Genomic DNA, 7,751 nt, shown 5'->3' with positions numbered 1-7,751 from the left:
AATCTTGCCTCGAGATAATTGTCAAAGATAGCAGATCTCAAGGAGTACAAATAAATGTTGCTTCCTCTTCCTGTAGCCATGGTTACCAGGTGAAGGTCAGAGGAGGAGCAGGAGAACGGAATTGATCAGTGCAATTAGGCTGTTAGTTAATAAAAGTATTTGAGATACTCCATTGGTTCTCTGAACTGCTTTTATTAAATGCCGTTTTTCATTATGATTCTGTCAGCTGCTGCAGATATTCTGTTTATTGGTAACCAAGAGCTTGCTAATAGATTTCTGATGAAAGTGAGAGGTTATAAATGCACTCTAAAAAATGCTGGGTTGTTTCAACCCAATGTTGGGTCAAATATGGACTAACCCAACTGTTGGGCTAAATTTTGGTTACATTTTTAAATTAACTTTTTAACCCAACAGTTGTGTTAGTCAATATTTGACCCAACATTGGGTTGAAACAACCCAGCATTTTTTAGAGTGTGTCATTACTGTGGTGCAGTGTGTGGTAATTCTTGGCAGGCAGAATGTTTGGAAGTCCATTTGAGTAATTGTGTGTTTATATAAACCTTTCAGGACACACTGTTCAGTCTGAATGATTCAGTTTCTATAAAAAGTATTCACCTCAGCCTCACACACAAACCACCACTTGCCAAGGCAAAAATGACTAGATGTGTAAATGTATTATGAAAGTAAAAGGAAGTTAAGTGAGGGCTAATGCATGTCCAGTTTTTAGGGTGATATTATGGACCCCGATATATATGACCCAGATTGCACGTCATCCCAATTATTACATGTCATTATACAAAATATTTGACTGCAGAATGCTGCAATGACCAGTCAAAATCAGGATTTTTCTGTACGAAGCTCCAAGTCAGAATTAAAGGGACAGTTCAAACAAATATGAACGTTCCGTCATCATTTACTCATCCTCATGTCGTTCCAAACCTGTATGACTTTCTTTCTTCTGCAGAACTTAAGAGAAGATATTTTGAAGAATGTGGCTAACCAAAGAATTTTGTTTACCATTGACATCTACTGTATGGACAAAAAAAGCAAACATCCTCTCTTATATTCTGAAGAAAGTCATACATGTTTGGAACGACATGAGGGTGAATAAATGACAACAAATTGGTCCTTTAATTAATAATGTGAACTGCAAAACAGTTAGGAGATTATTTTTTTAATTAATTATTATTATTATTTTTTTTTTCTATTTTTCTATTATTAATAATTTAGTTAACGTCTCATCTACACCAAATAATGATCTTTAAAATAGCATCATATGACCCCTTTAACAGTATTTATTGGGGTTTTACATGACATTTTTCATATTTTGAAAGAACATGTATTAAACTCTAAACCCTCTCAAACAATCTTCTCCTGTAGAAGTATGTGATTACTATATGTGATTTTGTATGTAATTTTATAGTAATCACTATAAAAGTATTTCTTTATTTCAGTGATATTTTGCCTTCAATCAGAGTACAGAAATCTGAGTTACAAGTATGTTAACTCTTTTCTAGGAATAGCAAATTTGGCTGCTTACCATCTTTGAGAAGATCTTTAATTTTCCACAGTCATTTATGATCATATTGATGTTATATAAAAGAGTAATGTCTTTTACTCTAGATACGTTTTTTATCTCACAGACGTTAATCATATTCAGTGTAAATAGATTAAAAGATACAGAACCAATACATTTTTTTCTTAGTTTTATTGCCTAATTATAAATATTAATTAAGGGCAGGATAGAGGCCATAATTGAAGCTATTATTTTAATTGCTTTGAAAGTACTTTGTGACAACAAATCACAAAACTTTTCTGATGTAATTACATTTTGTCTTCAACCTTTTTTCTTTTTTTTTTTAGCTCAGTGTTCAGTCTGAGACTGAAAAGCATCCTCTGCTCAAAACTGCATGCTCTATTTTAAATTAAGAATCAGTCTTGAAGTCTGAAGTTAACCTGAGAATGCGATGCTCCTCCTCCCACCTGACGGCTCTGGGAATCTGCGGTGACCCCAGTCCTGTTTCAGCGGAGACCTGGCTGTCTTCTGCTTTAACCTGTCCCCTTCTTTAACAACAGGGCAAGAATGCATGGAACTCTTCTTTGCATTGTCCTTCCCTGCCGTGCGTAAAAATGACAGAAGCAATGAGAGCTGGGATGTTGATTGACTTTAAAAGAGCCAAAGTGTCATGATGTTCTTTCTCATTAGTTTTATTAATACCACACTGATAGTGAAGAAACAAAAATAACAAGATAGTCTTTGATTATTAATATTTTATATGTATATGTGCATCCAAACGGAAGAGTTTTGGTGTCATTAAAGACAAATTTCAAAGAAGTGTCTGCCGCACAGTTTGGGCTTGGATTCGACAATATCACACAATTGGATCAATGTAGCTAATTTTACAAAAGATCACGTCCCCTCCCCCCTCTGAATGGAGATGTTAAAGGTTGCTGACCTCTTGCTTTCATGTGCATTGATCATTTCTCGGGAGGTGGGCTGCTCCCCTCCAAAGCCCTTCACATCAGCTAATATATCTTTGTTTGGACCTGAAGGCTGTTTTTTCTTACATTTTGTCACCCTGTTTTTTTCCCACATGGCAGATTTTACTGTAAGAGATAAAGCAGAACCAACAGTAAAATAAATTATGTGCAGCCTTGGACAGAAACTGTTTTATTAAATCTTATGCTTCATTCTAAAAATGTAACTTTTAATAGTAAAAAAAAAACGAAATAACAACAACAACAATATGTAGATAATGCATATAATATGCCTATGACTTTTTTTATTCAACATTGAGAATGTTTTTATTTTTGGAAAAATTTCATATGTTTCAGGAAAAGTATCTAGTAAAATCTGTAGTTTTTCACTTTTTAATAACTATTTTTCCTGCATGTGTGACAAATTATTTTATTTATTTATTTATATTAAATAACGCAAATGCCATGTAGTCTCAACTTTGAATTGAAAAGATTTTCTTTAAAATAGTTTTACTAACTGGACACGTGTTTGAAATGTCATGTTAAGTACCTATATACTAAAACTATAGTAAAAAATTATATAAAAAAAAAAAAGATGATTTGCAAAACTTAACATGTTAGTATAAACCTAAATTTAAAGTTTTATGTTTAAATCTAACCTTTTAAATAACAAATAATTAACTATTAAATTAATTATATTTACAGGACAAGGATCCCAGTATTAATATTTTATATATATATACATATATATGTCTATAGTGGCTGTGACTGTAATGTTGAGTACCAGTCTGTGAATATGCAAACTTTATGCTCCAGCGTTTATGAAGACATTCGATTTCAGGCTTGAATCCCAGCCCCAGTTGTTTTAGTGATTATGCTGAGTTTGTACAGTTTAAAAGGGAAGGAAGAGCACAGAGGATTGTGTTGATGTGATAGTGTGCTTGGAACTTTTAGATAAATCATAAAATATGCATCTGTGTTTCTATTGCTCATTTCAGTTAGTGCAGTGGTTCTCAATCCTTTTGACTCCAAAGCCCCCCAAAGAGTGTTGGACCTATGACGTTACTTTGTAAGCACTTCTGGTTCCATCGTCCCAAAATCAATGGGTTTTTTGAATGGGATTTTGGTTAAATCTCCTAAAATAATGTCAGTGTTTAACACAAGCTCAAGATACTTTCACGTTTTATTCTATGTCATAAAACACACCAGTTTCACCCCACTCGTGGTTTTTTTTAAGCTGTTGCGTTTCATGAAAAAGACGGTTGCTAACAAGTTGCTAAATGGGACTACAGGCGTTGGCGGAGACATTAAATGTCATCTCGCCGAATAGTTTTAATAGCAATTTATAGTTTTTTTCCAATTGTGGTATTTTCTAATTTCTAGTACAATTAATTTTAGAATAACCAATTAATAGTTTTCCCCATTTTATATTGTTGTTCGACAATGGTTTTTTGCTTTGCCCCGAAATGCAACCACAAGTCTTCGGATGGAAGATGCACGTTTTATCACTTTCCTACGGATGTAACCCAGCAGAGATTCTGGGATCGTGCCATAAGGTAAACTCATATTTCGATTATTGAATGTAAACACCACATTTACTGGCTTTACATGGTCACGGTGATGCATAGTGCTTAAAGCCACGCTAAAATTAAATGTTTACGGCCACATGAAGCTGTTAGAAAGCAGAAAGATTGAGGATTTTCTAGAAGCAAAGATAAAATAATATTTCGTATAACCACCCGAACAAAATGATTGCTGAAATACTTTATTCACTAAAATAAATTTAATCTTACCATATCCAAAACCTTGCTCACTCTCTTGTTATTTAATTGATTAAAGGCACTAGATTTTTACTGAATACTACGTGGAAACACGTTTTTAATTAAAATATTCATATCAATCAAGGATTTATTCTCAGAAACAGTCTCAGAAAAAAAGGTACAAAAGCTGTCACTGGGATGGTACCTTTTCAAAAGGTACACTTTTGTACCTTTTAGGTACTCATATATACCTTTAAGGAACCAATATGGACTGTTTAGGTACAAAGGTGCGCCTTTTGAAAAGGTACCGCCCCAGTGACAACTTTTGTACCTTTTTTTCTGAGAGTGTGCAGAAAGGCGGTGTAGATCCTGCACCTAATTATTGCAGTCTTAAATATGTGTGCTCCTATCAATATTATTTTAGTTATGTTTTATATATACTATTATAGTTTTTATTTTAATTTTTTTCAGGTTCCATCGTAATTTAAGTTAACTTTTTGGTCATTTACGATTATTTCATTTATTCACTACTTACTATTTATTATTAATTTGTTTCATTTCAGTTTTAGTTTGGCTCTAGTTTTGTATTCATTGCAGTTTTTAAATGAAAAGGTTCATCTTTCATGAAACTAATATTGCATATGTTGTACTTCCCCAGACGAGCAGACAGGAAGCCCAGTGCCCATTCCCCGATCTGTAGCTGTCTCTGCATCTGTACATTCATGTTAATGGTTGACAGTTATAATTTATCTTAATAAAACTATTTTCTGAGAATGTGTTTTTTACTTATTTATTTTGAAACATTTGAAGATACTGCTTGCTATAGTGCATTCTGTTTCTCTCTGGTCAGCTCTCAGTACAAATGTGTGATAAAGATTGAATTTGAATAAAGTGCTTGTGCTATTATACCACTGGTTCTCACGTAAATTGGGAGTGTGGATAACCAGTTGAAAAACAGAGAAAACTAAATTTAAAAAAAATCAGGAGAAAATATAGCCTATAAAGAAAACAACCTTGAAAAAATATACTGTTGAGAAAATAACTATGATGCTACTGAGATTTGTATTAATATTATTACAATAACCTATAATTCTAGACTTTGTCCCTCATGCTAGCCCTGACAACGCTGATTAGTAGACCAGCATATACGCTGCAACGCTCTACATGCGATTCTCAACCCTGCTTTTTCTGTCATCTATGAAAAAGGACATGCGACTGGAAATCCACAGAGACATAGGGTTTCACGCTTCAGAGAAGTAAAATAATCTTTAAGCACAATTAGAAAACATTTGTATTTTTAAACTTTTATAACAACTGTAAAGCAAAATAACAATTATTTATTTCCCAAAGGAAAACTTTCCCCAAAAAAAGTGCATGTATAGACAAATGTATTTTTTTAATATTTGTATTTATTTGTTTCAAAAATTCATCCACTGAGTAAATCCTTATCATGGAACATGTTTCTAAAAATAAGTTTGAAAAAGTTGTCAGAAGCGTGGTGGTGACAAGACGAGCGACCGTGATGTATTTCATTTATAGCCTAAGTTTAGCTTTTTAGTTTTGCCGCTTATATTTAGGCTTCCAAATTCGTATTATATGATTGTGATGGACAAGTATCATGAACTATGGTTGAACACAGAGTTTATTTTTGGTGATAATCCAAAAGCCAATGGAAAAATCCTACTGGGTTCCACGTCATAGTTCCACCACTCTATTGTCCACAACAATATCTGAAAGGCCCCATGACTTCTCCAGTTGATCCTGATTTACTGGATAAGGATTTTTATTTTTTTGTTTTTTTATGCACAATTTCTACCTGATAAGATATTAGAGTTTGGCACAACTAGAAAAAATGTATATTCAATGTAAAAATGCCTGTAGAGTTATAAGTTTTTATGGTCACACTTTAGTTTGGGGACCAGTTCTCACTATTACCTAACTATGACTTTTGCCTAATTTGCTGCTTATTAATATTTAGTAAGGTAGTTGTTAAGGGTATGTTGTAGGACTAAGAGATGTAGAATATGGTCATGCAGAATAAGACTTAATATGTGCTTTATAAGTACTAATAAACATCCAATATGCTAGTAATATGCATGCTTATAAGCAAAAAGTTAATGGTGAGAATTGGTCCCTAAAATAAATCATTACCGGTTTTATTAATTCACATGACATTTCCAAGTCTAGTTACCACACTTTGTATATTTGTTATAAAAAAGTATATTTTTTTATAAAAGTGCCTATGAAGTTATATTAATTTTATGTGACCTTCCAGGTCTAGAAATCACACTTTTTATATGGGTTAAAGACCAAAAGGGGTTTTCAAGCATCAAAACAAAGGTTCAATGCAGCTTTTTTCTTCTTCTGTACATTAGAATGTGTCCTGTTTAATCAATTAATTCATTTATTTATTTATTTTTGAACAAAAAAAAGATGACTATCATACATTTTAACCATGATTTACAGAAGACACTCACTAAAATGATGTTCAGTGGAACAATAGTTTATATACCAAAAAAAATATTGTCAGGGATATTTAGAACAAGAATCATTAGATGACATTAAAATACTCTATTTAAGCCCCCAAAACAAATTAATTTGTCAGCAAGAAATTTTTAATCATTTATAATATAATAAAATTTAGTATGATCACTTTTTCTTTTATATATTTTAATAAGTACAAATCAGAATAAGTATGTTGTTTCATTTTTACATTAATATATCTGTTACACTGTATGACAATGGAACTTTATTTCACCCATATTTTGACATTTTATTGTCACAAAAGTTATTTGAAACAATAGTAGACAATTGACATTTAATATGCTTTCTGTGTATATAAAATCACTTTTGTAAACTGAATTTGATGCAGACACCAAAAAGGGACGTCTCATCTTTGACCCATATTTGTTATAAAAATGTATATCTGTTATATTATTATTCAATTTGTTAAATAACCCTGTGTGTTATGGAAGTATGTAATTCTTCTCTCCCTGGAGCTGTAACCTGACTTGCCCTTTATCTTGGCTTGTCTACTCAAGTACGTGCTGTTCACTTTAATGAAAAATTGCAGGCAGGAGTAACTTGATTTACTCGTCTTAATAGAGTACAGAGTGTGTTTTTCATGAGCTGGACCCTTTCTGGAAACCCGCTGCTAACATGATTTAATGCTTTTTATGTTATTATTATTATTATTTTGCAGGACAGTTTAACTTGTTAGTATTTTTATGACTTAAAAAGCACAAATTTACAGTAGAGCTGTATCAGCCAACCTGCTCTCTGCATTTATATACCCTCTATTATCAAACACGTGCACAAAGACCATTTTTTTATTTATTATTATTATTATTATTATTTTTATTATTATTTTTTTTTTACATTCTTTGGAGGTACTGAATGAACCGGACAGACTTGGAAATGCTTCAGGAGATTCCTTCACTAAGGTGATGAACCTCATAAAAATCACTCTGTAGCTGTTTCTCTTTCCACAAGCTGTTTTGTTTCGACCTAGAA

Source organism: Sinocyclocheilus anshuiensis, unplaced genomic scaffold (assembly GCF_001515605.1).
Source record: "Sinocyclocheilus anshuiensis isolate Anshui unplaced genomic scaffold, SAMN03320099.WGS_v1.1 scaffold524, whole genome shotgun sequence".
NCBI lineage: Eukaryota > Metazoa > Chordata > Actinopteri > Cypriniformes > Cyprinidae > Sinocyclocheilus > Sinocyclocheilus anshuiensis.
Note: the sequence above shows the minus strand (reverse complement) of the source record.